General features: G+C 43.6%; 1 long non-coding RNA gene across 1 annotated transcript; it reads right to left on the bottom strand.

Moving 5' to 3' along the window:
* Window positions 1–13,012: 13,012 nt before the first annotated feature.
* On the bottom strand, window positions 13,013–16,096 carry LOC144325149 (uncharacterized). Its single transcript, XR_013390471.1, has 2 exons — window positions 15,942–16,096; window positions 13,013–14,146 (listed from the first exon to the last, which is right to left on the bottom strand). It is a non-coding gene; the product is annotated as an uncharacterized LOC144325149 (long non-coding RNA).
* Window positions 16,097–17,395: the final 1,299 nt, after the last annotated feature.

The raw sequence follows: 17,395 nt of genomic DNA, 5'->3' as shown, positions 1-17,395 counted from the left end.
GGACTGTGAATTTCGTGCATGCTTTTTGTGACTTATCACACTTGCTCCTTCTACCTGTTCATGGATAGTAGAAATAAAGCTTTTTCTCCGAAACTATTCCTTGAGTGTCTGTTGACTCCCATCTCCCTTTCCCGGGCGCAATATTTTTCCCACCCGAGGGCAAAGCCTCATAAGGCTACATTTCAACGATCACCTGTAACAGGCCAGCCTTTTCCTGGCTGTAAAATGTCCTTTAAAAACAATAGGAGGAGAAATGGTTTTGCAGTGACCAGTGTCAGCTCTGACAGGGCTTGGCATGCTTATGGCAGGCCTGCTCTCATCACCTGCCACTCTCTGGGCAGGGGTTACTGGGAACCCTGGGCTATGGCATCCTTTTTGGTCCAGTGGTCTAGCTCTGAGTGCACTTGAGCCAAACTCAAAATCTAAATGACTTAGATGATGCACAAGGAACATGAGAGAAAGTCAATAAACCAAGGAACCTAGGAAAAGAGAGACATAGGAGCATGGATGTTTACCTATTCAGGAGAGGGTGGAAGATACAGAAGCTCTTTCCTGAGGGCTCATACTGGCCCATTTACTGGAGCCCCATCACACAAATTATGGTTGGGTAATCAGCCCTGCCCTGTCCTTTGAGGTAGGACACCCATGCCCCCTACCCAAGACTAGGAGAACATCTGGAGGGCTGCAGGTTGGGGGTGCCTGTCCTAGAGTGTAGCGCACGAAAGGCCTACTCTCCAACTTTAACAGCACGATCCTATGCATGCCAGTTCAGAAGTGAAGCTCATTGACTTCAATGGGGCTTAAAGGTAAAGGTACCCCTGACCGTTAGGTCCAGTCGTGGATGACTCTGGGGTTGCGGTGCTCATCTCGCTTTACTGGCCGAGGGAGCCGGCGTACAGCTTCCGGGTCATGTGGCCAGCATGACTAAGTCGCTTCTGGCGAACCAGAGCAGCGCACGGAAACGCGCTTACTCCCTGGTAAATATGTATAGCACGCTATCTGAGAAAAGCTATGAAACTACGTTGCTAACAACTCTGCTAAGCCTGTGTGGTTTTGTCCCAAAGCATCTTCTCCCATGAGCAGATGCCAAGTTTTATTTGTCGATTTGTAGAGCTCTTTCTTCTCTGTACGCCAATAAAGGTTGATTGATGTTTAGGACTGCAGTTTGCTGCAAAAAAGGGGGGAAAGACAAAGGCATTCAAAGAACACAATGGTTACCTTTTTTTTAGATATAAATTTTCTTTTTTTGAATTTTGATGATACAGAAAAAAGAAAAATACGTAAACAAACAGAAATAGGCTACTATTTACACAAACACCATTTATTTCCCCCATCCCTGTGACAACCCATCACCACTCCCCACCGTTCGCCTCCACCTTGACTTCCATATATTTTCAGTTTGGTACAAAACATTGCAATCTTTTGGGTTTTGTATTTTAATCTCTTTATAACTTATAAATAGTTTCCTTTCTGCTTTACTCCTTTAATCTAAACATATCAGCATATTCTTTTTTGAACAGTGTTTATCCATATATTATTCGAAGCATTGTCTAAGTTTTTGATTTGACTGCATTCTTATGTATGCTGTTAGTTTTGCCATTTCCATAAATTTACTTAATTTATGTAACCAGCCGTCTTTTGTAGGTATTGTCTCATTCTTCCATTTGCTGGCAAACACAATCCTGGCAGCTGCTGTAGCGTATAGGAAAATTCCTTTCTTTTTCTGGGGTATATCTTTCCCCAGTGGCCCTGATAGAAATGCTTCTGGTTTCTTCTGTATACACACTTTTAGCATTTTTTAAAAGTTCTCCGTGTATATATACCTTAGATTTTTCGCAAGTCCCCCAGGCAGGGGAAAATGTTCATTCTACTTTCCTGCCTTTCTAGCAAAGGTTGGATTTCTGTTTGTAAATTTTGGCAAGCTTAGATGGTGTTAGGTACCACCTGAAAAACATCTTCTTAAAATTCTCTTTTATCACATAACAAGCGGCGAACCTAATGTCTATACGCCAAAGTCTTTCCCACCTTTTTAAATACTTCACAGTACCCAGTAATATAGCTGCTTCTGGAGAAATCACCGTATGTTGGCAGTGCACATACTATATACCTTTTAAAGCACATTCATAGAATCATAGAGTTGGAATAGACCACAAGGGCCATCGAGTCCAACCCCCTGCCAAGCAGGAAACACCATCAGAGCACTCCTGACATATGGTTGTCAAGCCTCTGCTTAAAGACCTCCAAAGAAGGAGACTCCACCACACTCTTTGTCAGCAAATTCCACTGTCGAACAGCTCTTACTGTCAGGAAGTTCTTCCTAATGTTTAGGTGGAATCTTCTTTCTTGTAGTTTGGATCCATTGCTCCGTGTCCGCTTCTCTGGAGCAGCAGAAAACAACCTTTCTCCCTCCTCTATGTGACATCCTTTTATATATTTGAACATGGCTATCATATCGCCCCTTAACCTCCTCTTCTCCAGGCTAAACATGCCCAGCTCCCTTAGCCGTTCCTCATTGTTTTCCTCAGCACATTGTTTTCCTCAGAGAATTGTGGGCGCTGAAGTTTAGCCCTCACAGCGTTACAATTCCCAACATCCCTTTACAAATGGAAGTACAGATTGGGAGCTGATGATTCTCTCTGACTAGAACCACAACAAAATGGTTCCCTGGCCTACAGTGAAAGGAGATGTGCTTTGCTTTGCTTCGTTGGGTGAAAAATTGGATAGCCTTGCACACCAGAATGTCACAGTCCAGAAACACTATAACTTTAACGTTCAGGGTTATAGTGGACATTTATCTGAATCGAAAATGTGTGGCGACCCCCCTCTCTCATCCACCCACCCAGGGCTGGGACCATAAAAATCCAGTGACATCTGTCCTCTACTGAGAATAAGCCAATTTTCTTAAGAGTGCACCAACATTTTCTGCAGGTTACGGTTTCGCCCTGACGTGTTCCGAAAGTATAAACAGATGTCGAGGGAGTGGGCCCACCGGCCAGTTTTAGTGATCTCCAAGGCAACAGTATCAGCCAGGGCCCCATTTTGAGGAACCGAAACCCCAAGCCGCAATGCACCTGGAGGCATCGCAAGCAGCACCCAGCGGGGTGTTTTCTGTCTCGGAAGAGGAGCTGAGGCTGACTGCTTGACAACAAACGTTGAACCAGAAGAAGAAGCATTAGTGTCTCAGGTGTTCAGAGCATGTCATAAACATCATCTCCCAAGTGTCTTTATCCATAGAACGATGAAGCTAACAGGGCGCGCCTTTCCATGTCTACTCTGAAGTTAGTCCCCTCGAGTCCAGTGGACAGGCATGGGACTGAAGCCTGAATTACAGCAATGTGAGTGTAACAATTCTTTGCAGCCCAGGAAGACCGGAAGTGGTACCTATCCTGCCTAAAACTCCTAATGGGTTGTCTATTACTAATCTGGCAGCATCATGATAGGTAGACTATCAGGTATACAGTAAATGCATTTTTTTTTAAAAAAAAAACAATTTTATTGAAGGTTTGTAACATATTGAGCACTAAGATCCCAAAGACATTCATAAAATGATAATAAAAAGCAATATAGTGGTACCTCTGGTTACGTACTTAATTCGTTCCGGAGGTCTGTTCTTAACCTGAAACTGTTCTTAACCTGAGGTACCACTTTAGCTAATGGGGCCTCCCGCTGCTGCTGCGCCGCTGCTGCGCAATTTCTGTTCTCATCCTGAAGCAAAGTTCTTAACCCAAGGTATTATTTCTGGGTCAGCGGAGTCTGTAACCTGAAGCGTATGTAACCTGAAACGTATGTAACCCGAGGTACCACTGTACAGTAAATGCATATTTTTTTTGTTTTTAAAACAATTTTATTGAAGGTTTGTAACATATTGAGCACTACGATCCCAAAGACATTCATAAAATGATAATAAAAAGCAATATATCCAAACAGAAATTATATATATGGTACGCCTTTTCTGGGGCCAGAGTTTGCTGCTGTAATCTCCCTCTCCATTATGCACGTTCACGGAAAGTATGATACACACATGAGCAATGGTAGGAAGACAGGAATCTGTGCGCCCCAGGTGTCACCCCCGAGGGGGGTGACAAAATGCTGGCCAGCCCTCACTACGGGGCCTGCAGCGTGCCAGAGCCACGCATCTCTCCTGGGAGTGACATGGTGGCTTGGTTGCACGCAGGCTCTGCGCTGCTCCAAACGGTCCGCCCGCCGCCTCCCCCTCAGCTGTAGGGCGGCTGAGGGGGAGGAGGCAGGCAGACTCCTCAGAGGCCCACAGAGCGTCCTGCCGCAGCTGGCCCTGCCCCTGGGCGCAGGGCACGAGCTCCGCCCTAGGCGCCCGATCGGCTTGCTCCGCCACTGCAGGTCAGTGGTCCACCTGGCTCAGGGGACATTGCTATTAGGATATTGTTCCGTTCCACCTTAAAGGGAACAGGCTGTTGCGTGTCACACGCCTGTTTACTTCCAGCTTCCCGCTGGGTACTTCCGTTTTTGTATATAGCTTTTGTTCCGGCTGTTTTCCTGGACACGGAGGCATGCAGTCATGTTTTTCCTTTGTTCTGAACTACATTGAATAAAGCTGTAAATATGCTCTCTGTAAATAGCGCAGAATTGGAAGACATCAAAATCCCAACTATAAACGAGTGGCAATCCAAACTATTTGATTATTTAGAATTGGCAAAAATGACACAGAAAATAAGAAATCAAAAAGACATAAAGTTTAACAAAGAATGGAATACATGGAAACAGAGGTAAAAAATCTAAAAATCACAGTAGGTGTGACGTAACACTTGTGATGTAAAGAGTTTTTTAAGGAAAAGAAACTGCAGATAAAAAAATCATATAATATATTCTGAAACCGAGATGAAGGGAAGTCAATTAGTGTTGTGTGTTATTTAGTAAATGTAACCTAATTTGTTGGTATCTTATGTTGGGAGATGTTTTTCTTTTTGTTTTCTTTATTATTATTTCTCTTTTTTTATGTATTTCTTTTTTGTGTGTATGTGTTATGTATGTTTCTTTCGTTTGTTTTAATGTTTGATGTAGCAAAACGAATTAAAATCAATAAAAAATAAAATAAAATATGCTCTCCTGTCTTCATCTTCCGTTGTGGAGACTCTGCTGAAAGGGTGTGCACGGGTCTTGGAATGTCTCTGAGGCTCGTGTCGCTAATTGACTGATGCTGTTCCACGGGAGACCGGTGATCGTCCGGAGACGCCTGATGCCTTCGTCTTCCTGGCAGTATCCCAACAACAGCCAGTCCACTCAACGTTCTCCTCAAAATCACTGCCTCCTTACACTTCCCCCTCCACATTTTCTCAGGCCCTCTCCTTTTCCAAAGTATTCCTGGTATGAGGAAACTTGGATGGGAATGTGTGGGAAGGCAAGGATTTGGAGGACGTCATATGGACACTAGAGAATTAATGGAGGAAAAGAAAGGTTTCCATCCACCAGGACCAGCCCAAGACCTTTTGACACCTGAGGCAAGGCATGCCGTCAACACTCCCCTTTCCCAGATCCAGCCACAACCCGATGGGGTTTGAAGAACATGCCGCGTGAGGCGGGTTGCCTTATTGGTGACCAGCCGTACTAAGGCAGCAAGCTAGCTTAGAGGCTGCAGGGCAGGCTATATGGAACACCGTTCCAGCCACTTTCCACCCCTCATAATTTGCTGCCTGAGGCAACTGCCTCAGACTACTTCATGGTAGGGCCGGCTCTACTATCCACATTCAATAACAGTCCAGTTGAGTCTCAAGTGTAAGGTTTCATTGGCCCAGCCAAAGCAAAACACTTCAAGTCTCAGAGATTTAAATGGGAAAGGTAAAGGCTGAAATTCTGAACTCGCTTACCCATTAATTTCAAGGGGCTTTCTGCTTTGTAAACATGAAGAGGACTGCGCTCTTAAAATATTTAGACGACTGCTTAGATCAGTGATATTTAGAAAATAAACCTATTCATATCTACATCAGTAAGCCCCTTGTAAATTTCATTTATGTCTGTTTGGGGAATTGTGTCTGTGTGTATGCAAGAAATGATTGCAATAAGTTGTGCCATGCTCTTTCCTGAAGAGAAACACTTTCATTAAAAACCCCCAGAAGGATTCAGTATGGCAAGACTTATCAATCTGTTCTTTTGCAGCAGTTCTCAGATTTGTGACCTGAAAGTATTTCAGAAGAAATGCTTTTGAAAAGGAAGGTTTACGTTTGTCAAGAGAGGGGGAGAATGAAACATATAATACTTTGATTTAGTCTTGTGTACACTAGGGATGGACAAAGAAGTCAATTTTGGTTCTCATTTTTCAAATCTTAATTTAAGTGTTCCACATTTATATAGCAATTTGTGAATTTTAGTTAAAAGAATCCTTATGAAAATTCACCAGCATTTTAGTGGAAAATTTCTCCTAAGAAACACATTTTTGTATGCACTTTTTGACAAATACATGCATTCCTGCAAGCAATTTTCATTAATATATTGCATTTCTGTATGTTATTTTCACTAGTATGCATTTTTATGCACACTTACTCTCTACTACTGTATATGTATTTCCAAACACATTACTTGGCTTGAGATTTGCACTGCAAAATTTTGAGAAGTACAAATCTTGAAGGATGGTTGTGCTTCAGTTCACATCTTGTTTCAGACAGTGCTATTTATGTAGATTTAACTTTCAATGTGAAGAGACTCAATTTTCTCCTCCACCCTTAACATGAAAGCCCCCTCCCTGCAGATGTTCGTGCTGATGTGTTAGGAGAACACCTCTTTTGCACCCTCTTTGAAAGCCCACCAGTTTCCAAATCTGTTTTGTGCCTTGTGGTCTTTGGTGGCAATCAATCCCAGATTTCTCTGTTGATGCAAAGAAGGTGGCCATACAACTATACTGGAAAACAAGACAGAAGGACATCTTTGCTGGGTATACTATATTTCTGGTTTGCTTTGCAGTGAATTCTGTTCACTTTAGAGCAACTGCCTTCAGTTCAGGAAAATAAAAGGTAAAAGGTAAAGGACCCCTGGTCGGTTAAGGCGACTATGGGGTGTGGCGCTCATCTCGCTTTTCAAACCGACGGAGCCGGCATTTGTCCACAGACAGCTTTACGGGTCATGAAAATTAACTTGCCTATTGCAGTTGCCTTACTCCAGTGTCCAAAAATGCTTTCTCCCCCAAAAAGTAAAAGGTTTACCTTGTCTGCAACAACTGCAAGAGCTCTATATGGGGGGAAGGTATGGATGGGCAACACTTTCCATTATTGCTATTCCACTACCATAATCGCGTTTCAGCATTTATCAGGAAACACAATGTATTTCTGAAGCACCACAGAGAGTGCTGGCACTGTCAGTTTCAGTGTACAGTGGTACCTCGGGTTAAGGTACCACTTTAGCTAATGGGGCCTCCCGCTGCCACCGCCGCGCAATTTCTGTTCTCATCCTGAAGCAAAGTTCTTAACCTGAGGTACTATTTCTGGGTTAGTGGAGTCTGCAACCTGAAGCGTCTGTAACCCAAGGAACCACTGTAACTATACAACCTTTAGAAGGCATCTGAAGGCAGCCCTGTATAGGGAAGGTTTTTTATTGTACAGTGGTACCTCGGGTTACATACGCTTCAGGTTACATACGCTTCAGGTTACAGACTCCGCTAACCCAGAAATAGTGCTTCAGGTTAAGAACTTTGCTTCGGGATAAGAACAGAAATCGTGCTCTGGCGGCGCAGCGGCAGCATTAGCTAAAGTGGTCCTTCAGGTTAAGAACAGTTTCAGGTTAAGAAAGGACCTCCAGAATGAATTAATTACTTAACCCGAGGTACCACTGTATAATGTTTACTTATGTTTTTATATACAGTGGTACCTCTGGTTACGAACTTAATTCGTTCCTGAGGTCCGTTCTTAACCTGAACTGTTCTTAACCTGAGGTACTATTTCTGGGTTAGCAGAGTCTGTAACCTGAAGTGTCTGTAAACCGAGGTACCATTGTATATCAAATGCAGAAAATGACTGACGTTGCCCCCTGCCCATTTTCTTTTTCTTTTTTTAAAAAAAGAACTTTGCATTGCTATCAAAAGTTTGCCTTTTGCTCCTTGGGGTTCTGTCTTGTAAAACAATGTGTAAAAGGATGGTGGCTGGCCTTGTTTGTTCATCATGTGTTTAGCACTATTCGCGTACAATATACTTTGCAGTTCTTCTTTAACTGATCTGTACCATAATCTTGCAAAGCTGCTCATTACTACCACATTGTTATTCCTCATTGATATGCAATTCATGGATGGCGTGAACAGACACTTTGTCCCACTGAGGCCAATGGCGCTAAATTACTCTGAATGCAAGTACCATAGTTTAAGCCAGGCACGGGGTCTCTGTGGCCCTCGATGCTGATAGACTATGACTTCCAGGAGCACAGCTAGGGACTAGGGATGATGGGAGGTGTAGTTTAACAACATCTGGAGGGCCAACAGTTCCCCCTAGGCTGCAGCCTAGCAAGATCAGGCACACGATGTTTACTACCCTGTAAGAGAGGGCAACTGCGGTCTTATTGGTACAGTGGTACCTCTGGTTATTTCTTGGGAGAAAAGCAATGGCAAACCTAGACAGCATCTTAAAAAGCAAAGACATCACCTTGCCGACAAAGGTCCGCAGAGTTAAAGCTATGGTTTTCCCAGTAGTGATGTATGGAAGTGAGAGCTGGACCATAAAGAAGGCTGATTGCCAAAGAATTGATGCTTTTGAATTCTGGTGCTGGAGGAGACTCTTGAGAGTCCCATGGACTGCAAGAAGATCAAACCTCTCCATTCTGAAGTAAATCAGCCCTGAGTGCTCACTGGAAGGACAGATCGTGAAGCTGAGACTCCAATACTTTGGCCACCTCATGAGAAGAGAAGACTCCCTGGAAAAGACCCTGATGTTGGGAAAGATGGAGGGCACAAGGAGAAGGGGACGACAGAGGACGAGATGGCTGGACAGTGTTCTCGAAGCTGCCAGCATGAGTTTGACCAAACTGCGGGAGGCAGTGGAAGACAGGAGTGCCTGGCGTGCTCTGGTCCATGCGGTCACAAAGAGTCAGACACGACTAAATGACTAAACAACAACAACCACCTCTGGTTATGTACATAATTCGTTCCAGAGGTCTGTTCTTAACCTGAAACTGTTCTTAACCTGAAGCACCACTTTAACTAATGGGGCCTCCCGCTGCTGCTGCGCTGCCACGATTTCTGTTCTCATCCTGAAGCAAAGTTCTTAACCAGAGGTACTATTTCTGGGTTAGCAGAGTCTGTAACCTGAAGCGTATGTAACCTGAAGCATATGTAACCTGAGGTACCACTATATATGAAGCACACTGGAATATCAGGAGTCTATCCATTCAGCTGCCTTCACTGCAGGTTTGACTCAGCACTACAAGAGTACGTTTCTGAGCACAATTCAAAGTGTTGGTGCTGACCCCCTAAAACAGGGGTCAGCAACCTTTTTCAGCCGTGAACTGACCATCATCCCTCAGACCATGTGGTGGGCCGGACTATATTTTGAAAAAAAATAATGAACGAATTCCTATGCCCCACAAATAACCCAGAGATGCATTTTAATTAATTTACATTCTACTCATGTAAAAACACACTGATTCCCAGACCGTCTGCAGGCCAGATTGAGAAGGCGATTGGGCCACAGCTGGCCCCCGGGCCTTAGGTTGCCTACCCCTGCCCTAAATGGCCTCACCCTGTGTACCTGAAGGAGCATATCCACCCCCATCGTTCAGCACTGAGGGCCTTCTGGAGGTTCCCTCACTGCGAGATGTGAAGCTGCAGGGAACCAGGCGGAGGGCCTTCTTGGTAGTGGCGCCCGCCCTGTGGAATGCCCTCCCATCAGATGTCAAACAGATAAACAACTATATGACTTTTTGCAGAAATCTGAAGGTATTCTGAAGGTATTCTGAAGGCTTCCCATATTTGATGTTTTATTATGTTTTTATGTGTGTTGAAGGCTGATCGCCGAAGAATTGATGCTTTTGAATTATGGAGCTGGAGGAGACTCTTGAGAGTCCCATGGACTGCAAGAAGATCAAACACATCCATTCTTAAGGAAATCAGCCCTGAGTGCTCGCTGGAAGGACAGATTGTGAAGCTGAGGCTCCAGTACTTTGGCCACCTCATGAGAAGAGAAGACTCCCTGGAGAAGACACTGATACTGGGAAAGATGGAGGGCACAAGGAGAAGGGGGCGACAGAGGACGAGATGGTTGGATAGTGTTTTCGAGGTTACCAGCATGAGTTTGACCAAACTGCGGGAGGTAGTGGAGGACAGAGGTGCCTGGCGTGCTCTGGTCCATGAGGTCACGAAGAGTTGGACACGACTAAACGACTAAACAACAACATGTGTGTTGTAAGCCACCGAGTGGCTGGGGCAACCCAGCCAGATGGGCAGGGTATTATTGTTGTTGTTGTTGTTGTTGTTGTTGTTGATAAGGTTCAGCTTTTAGGAAAGTAATGATAAAAGGTGCATCTTCCAACTTGCTATATGGCAGTATTCCTTTATGTTCTTTTATCTTCGGCTTATTTCATTCATTTTTTCAAAAAGTGCATTTTCACACAGAAAGTTAACTTTATGGTTCTTGTACTCTTCAATTATGTTAAAACATCTTTCTTGAAGCGTTGTTTTTCTATAAAGAAGGTACAATCTGTTCAAAACTGGAAATGAAGCCACAGACCGTGTACTGAGGAAGTGGGGAGTTTGTGTGCAGGAGGTCCATTGTATTCAAGCAGTGTGGTAACAAATGCTTAGCCAGCTCACAGAACTGAGAGCACAAGCAACAGAATTAACCACCCACAAACAACAGAATTAAAAATAGTTTTATCACCCTGCAAGGTAAAGAGAGTTTGCTAGCGGCAGTAGCCTTGTCAGACGTTGAAAAGATAAAGCGAAACTCCACTCTTTGCTCAGAGAACGTATTTCACAAGTCTGCGGAACATAGGGTTCTTTGAAGTAACCAGTCATCTTGGTTACAACCACATGCACACAATTACCTTTCAACATAAATTCAAATGAAAAACTGTGTTGTTTTTCAAAAGCATTATTACTCTGCATTCGTGGGAATTCAGATTAGCAAGCTTTGGGAGGAGCAGGACCAGCTGCGAGTTTTCATTTCAAACGGCATCACTCTGGAAGAGCACCCTCCTTTTCCTTAAAAACGAGAATGTGGAGAAAGAAATGATCTGCCCAGTCACTAAGCTGTTGCAGGATTTTGGACTGGGTTAGCTTGGAGCGCCCTCTTGTGGTCTTGGAGATTATCAAAGGGTCAGGAGCCAGGCTGAGATAACCCAGGGGGAAAAGGTAAAGGGACCCCTGACCATTAGGTCCAGTTGTGGACGACTCTGGGGTTGCGGCGCTCATCTCGCTTTATTGGCCGAGGGAGCCGGCGTACAGCTTCCGGGTCATGTGGCCAGCATGACTAAGCCGCTTCTGGCGAACCAGAGCAGCGCATGGAAACGCCGTTTACCTTCATGAGTTGTACATGTTTGTATGTAGTATATCAAGATAATGGAACTTACCGTATTTTTCGCTCTATAGGACGCACTTTCCCCCCTCAAAAATTAAGGGGAAATGTGTGTGCATCCTATGGAGCGAATGCAGGCTCCTTGGCTTCAGCGATAGCAACGCGAAGCCTCCAAAGCGCAGAGGGAGCGCTCCCTCCTCGCTCCGGAGGCTTCGCGTTGCTTTCGCTGAATCCTGGAGAGCGAGAGGGGTCAGTGCGCACCGACTCCTCTCGCTCTCGAGGCTTCAGGGATAGCCGCCTGAAGCCTCCACAGTGCAGCGGGAGCTCCTGTTGCGCTCCAAAGGCTTCGGGTTCCTTTTGCTGAAGCCGGGAGAAAAAGACTCTCCTGGCTTCAGCAGAGAGGGAGAGCTGCGCAGCGCCCCTTCAGCGAAGCGGGAGGAGAAATGGAAGGGGCTCCGTTTCTCCTGCCACTTCGCTGAAGGGGCGCTGAGCAGAAAGGGGGAGAATTTTTTCCCCTTGTTCTCCCCCTCTAAAACAAGGTGCACCCTATGGTCGGGTGCGTCCTATAGAGCGAAAAATAAGGTGTGACATGGTGGTTTCTGCAGAAACAACTGATGAAGCCCAGGAGCGCGAAACAAGGCATTATTCTAGAAATCCTTGTCAAGATTCTGTGGAACTGTAGTAAGCTCCCATTTGGATTTTATGAACACACAAAGACATACGTGGAACAGAAACTAGCAAATATTTGGACTCTCTGAATGAACTGATCTATTGGGATTTCCATTTACTTTGTTGTACTTTATGTGTTGATTATGTGGAAGAGAAATATCTGATACGGTGATAAATAGTAATGGTAAAGGTAAAGGGACCCCTGACCATTAGGTCCAGTCGTGTCCGACTCTGGGGTTGCGGTGCTCATCTCGCTTTATTGTCCAAGGGTGCCGGCGTACAGCTTCCGGGTCATGTGGCCAGCATGACTAAGCCACTTCTGGCGAACCAGAGCCGCGCACGGAAACACCGTTTGCCTTCCCACCGGAGCGGTACCTATTTATCTACTTGCACTTTGACATGCTTTCGAACTGCTAGGTTGGCAGGAGCAGGGACCAAGCAACAGGAGCTCACTCCGTTGCGGGGATTCGAACTGCCGACCTTCTGATCGGCAAGTCCTAGGCTCTGTGGTTTAACCCACAGCGCCACCAGCGTACCACTGTGATAAATACAGAAGGGCATTGTTTATGTGCATGCACAGCCGGTTACATTTTGTGGGTTTGTTGAATGTATTTTACGTAACACTAGGTTTGATGTTGTTTACCTGAAGCAACAGGGCCCAGGATTGGATCCTGTTAAGTGTCAGGATCCAATCTTGCATGATGCCAGTTCACCTCTACTGACATCGTTTTTAAAACGGGGTTTTGAAGAACCCATAGCCCTGTCCCCGAATTGCTTCAGGCACCAATTTGGGGCAGATGAGGCACGGGGCACTTTGGCCCAATCCGGGGACCAAAGGGCAGATCAGGAAGACATTTAAGAACAAACAACAACACACAAATGGCTGGCGTTACAGCTCTTTAATTTCAGTGCCTAAAACAAAAACGGCGAGTCGTACATTTCTGACACAGTTATCATGCAAAGCACTTAAGAGATGAGAGACAACAGGTTTTTTGTTTTTAAAAAAGTGCCTTGCTCTCGCTACATTAATACAATCCTTCCAGTAAGGCTCGTTCTTTGGACGTGGTTTGAGGCAGCATTCTGTGAAAATGTCGTCATGCAAAGGGAAGGACCAGGAACTCTTTGAAACTCCAACTGGGCCCAAAATTGTTAAACTGGGCATTAACCCAGGGCATCTTCACCTGTACGGATGGCTAGGCAGCCTCGAATTTCTTACATCCATTATTGGGGAAGTTGGGGGGGGGCCTGAAACATTTCTGAAGTATATTATTTTATTATTTAATATATTATTTTAAAGGTATGAATTCTTTGCATGGAATGGGCGTCGTGGCAGATCCCATGCTGTACAAATTCCATGGAGGCCAGCTGCACAAATTATCAGCAAATTATCTATACTGAGACTAAACATTCCCTGTTAAAAACAGTTATGGTAAAAATCATTGAAAGGCATAAATTATAGAACTGAAAAAGATTCTAATAAGGCATCTGTGAGTACCAACTGGGCACAAACCCTTCTGCGTCATTGCATTTTTTTTGGGGGGGGGGTGTTTATGCAAATACCACAAAATGCAACTTCTATTTTCTCCCCCCGCTAGACACACTCCGAGCAACCCGATGGTTCAAGTACTGTATAAAATATCATTTTTGGTAAAATGTTTTGTATAAAAACCAAAGTGGAAAAAAAGGTTTAAAATGCTCAAAATGATTGATTTTTTAAAAAAAGATTTACATGAAAAATAGTAAAAAATATAATTTAAAACAACATTCATTTCCAGTATTAGTGAGATCTGCTGGACATTTGGTTACGTTCACCAAGATCGGGACAAACAGGCTTTAAGGCAAGATGTCAAATTGGCACCAAAGTGATAAAACTGTATGCAATGGGCTGAAGGCAGAGTAGATTTGGGGGCTGGGTGGCGGTCAGTGGACTGGCTTCTCCCGGACGCTGACAGAGCCATCTTCCATGCCAAAGTAAACCCGTTCCGCCATGTCGATAAACAGGCCTGTTTCCACCACTCCTAGAAAAGCAAAGCAAAATCATGTCTGAATGCAACTAATAATAAAGTATTAATAACCACTGAAAATACTGGACTTGTAAGATACAAGTCATAGGTTTGTAATTTCATCCCACTGGGAGAAGAATGAATTTCTGACCTGTGCTATCTTTGGGCCTGTTTACATTTTAATTTTAAAAAAATAAAATTAGAGAGAGACCAGAAATGCACGTTTTGCTAAATGCTGGATCATACTGGATCATAAAGGATCATACTGATCCTTTATATTGGTGGTTCTCAAAGGGTATGGGAGGAGAGGGTGGCATGCATGGCAGGAAGATTCAAGAACAACCAAAGGAACATTTAACCAGTTCAACAAATTCAATAAGTTTGATTTGCCAATCTATTATTGTGGGTGTTTTGTTGAACTGGCCAAAATGACGGCAGCTATCAGAGGTCAAACAAATCAAAATTTAATAAAAGAATGGAGTTGCATGAATGAATATACGAAAAAACACTGCTCCGGTACAGAAATACTGATATGTAAAGAATGAAGTTTGTAAGGGGAAAGGTTACAAATGCCAGTAAAATCAGAATATTTGTCAAATACAATAGAACAACACAACTGTAAAGATAAGTTATAGAATCAAGGTCAAGAAACGGTGGAAGCGAGTCAGATTTTAACTCACATTTTGAGTTATGTCGAACCAATGGGGGTGGGGTTTGTGAGGTGGTGGGATGCTTTGTGTTACTAACATGTACATATGTGTAAACATTTCTTTCTGTTATTTTGCAGAGATAAAAACTTCAATAAAAAATAATAATAATAAACAGGAACATTAAAAACATTTCAGTGCAGTATATTGTAGCACAGCGTCGAAATATTTTTTCTTATTTGCAGAATATAGATAGATATCTTTTCAAAATGAGGGAATGAGCGTCAGGCGATACTGCGAGCTCACAACTTTTGTTGAGTTTGCATACACACTTAAGGTGCATATACATACTTAGATATATGTAAGAGGCTCATTCATAATTATATTTTGAGAATGATTTATGTTTTACACTTTCTGGATGACTCAGCTGCATATTATAAAGCAGTCACATTCTATGTTATGAAGCAAGCACTGCTAGGAGCTGCTTCTTTCTGTTTTCCAATGTATTTCCTATCAATAATAATAATAATAATAATAATAATAATAATAATAATAATAAATGGTGTGGCAGGAGCAATTTTTTTTCCTGGAAGTGTGGTCCAGAGAAATAAGTTTGAGAACCACTGCTTTATATAATGGTAGAAAAATGTTATCCACATGTGCCATTGTCCTACACCTCAAGATGGTTTTTCTGTTATTGTATTTACAAAATATTCGTTTTGAAACTCTTAATAAAGTTACAAAAAGTAAAATAAAATAAATGATGCTACAATATATCCTAACACAGGTGATCTGAGATAACCACATATAGAGCAATCTACACCAATGGCGCCACCTGCTGTCTAACAGTTGAAAATACAGCATTAACGCCTCCACTAGGCTTTCGGTAAAAGAAATATTTTCTAAGAATTCATATTTATCACTGTACTAAGATGATGTACAGTCAGGGGCAAAAATAAGTTCCAAAGCACTTAATTCTACTCTTGTGTTATTCAGGCATTAGGCATATATTTTCCTTCATTTATAAAGAAGAGGACTGGACCCACTAATTAATAACTTTTTAGAATTTTTAATTCCACAGTTGTACAGCTGTTAATATGCCTGCTACAAGGGATTCTTTTTAAAACCCTCATGAAATACGCTTCTGTCGCAAGACTACCTACCTGGTATCATCTTGATTGCCACATTCGCTTCACGCCAGTTATGGACTTTATCAAATTTCGAGTCCAATAAGAAGTTCCCATTGTCAGTCATGACAGGGCCCTAGCAGCGAAGAGAATAGGTAGAGATTCGTTTTTTAAGAAACAAAAATCAAAACGGGTGAAACAGAAACAAAACAAACCCCAATTTTCAAGTGAAAACTTAAGCACCCTAAAACTGAATCATCATGAACCTGAACAGGTTCATGTATGCATAAGTGGTAGGAATGTGAAAGAATAAGAGAGTTCTGGGATATTATATACAATGAATTAAAAAAGATACTCAAATTCCAATTTACAAACAGACCGGAGGCCTTCCTATTAGAATGTGTAGTATTTAAGGAGTATTTAAAAAATTGTTGTGACGACAAAAATCTCCTGGCAGACCTCGGATGATTCTTGTAATATATAGGTGATAAATAACAGAACATCGTGAAAATATTTATAATGGGTGGAGGAAGGGTGTCAGCACCCGGACTAGACGGCTCTGGTTGCCCTAACAGATGATCTCCGTAGACAACTGGATCGAGGCGGGTCAGGACTGCTGATCCTTTTAGATTTGTCAGCAGCCTTTGACATGGTCGATCATGATCTTCTGGACCACCGCCTCGCAGACGTGGGCATACAGGGCATAGCCCGTAACTGGCTGTGCTCTTTTATCTCTGGTCGGGGACAGAGGGTGGCACTAGGGAGGGAAATGTCGTCGTGCCAGACTTCCGGAGGCGCCGCCATCGGCAATGGCGGATTCCCTCTAGCCTCGAGGGAGTAGCTCCGCGGAAATCGGGTCTTGCCGCTACGGTGAAGCGGGGACCCCTTTGAAAACCACAGGCAGGTGAAGCCTGTGACCGTGGGACTCGGCGGACACCCTTAGTGCCCCCCCAATCTGTGAGGGAACCCTGTAAAGAGTTCCGGAGCGAAACGGGGAGTCTGGCACGGTGCTGAGAGTCAACTGCTTCTTCTGTGGAGTGAAGCCGCACAGCTGTTGCCGGAGAGCGCTGACCTTTTTCCTGTGACAATTCGGCTAACAAACAACTACCCGTGAGTAGGTTAAGTTTGAAGATTGGGAAATTTAAGGAAAAAAGGACTAATTTGGCACTGAAGCGGGAAGGCGTAAAAAGGAAGTCCGCCTTCCGTTTTTCTGTAAATAGATCAAAGCGAAGACTGTCTAAGCTAAGACCCTGAAAATCGTGTTGAAAAAGACTCAAATCTTAACATCAATTAAAAGAGAACTCCCTCCCTGAGGTGCGGGAGAGGGGAGGGAGAAGGGGAAGTATCTTTTGCCTGCAAAAAAAAAGAAGAGAGAAAGGGAACAAAAACCACCACTTAATGCCTGGGAACGGACTGTCAAGGGACAATGGAACTGCCGTATTGTGAATCGCGCTGTTAAAGGACAATGCAACTCTTTGACAGCTAACTCT

Source organism: Podarcis muralis, chromosome 13 (assembly GCF_964188315.1).
Source record: "Podarcis muralis chromosome 13, rPodMur119.hap1.1, whole genome shotgun sequence".
Taxonomy (NCBI): domain Eukaryota; kingdom Metazoa; phylum Chordata; class Lepidosauria; order Squamata; family Lacertidae; genus Podarcis; species Podarcis muralis.
Note: the sequence above shows the minus strand (reverse complement) of the source record. Positions and strands in the feature narration are given on the sequence as shown.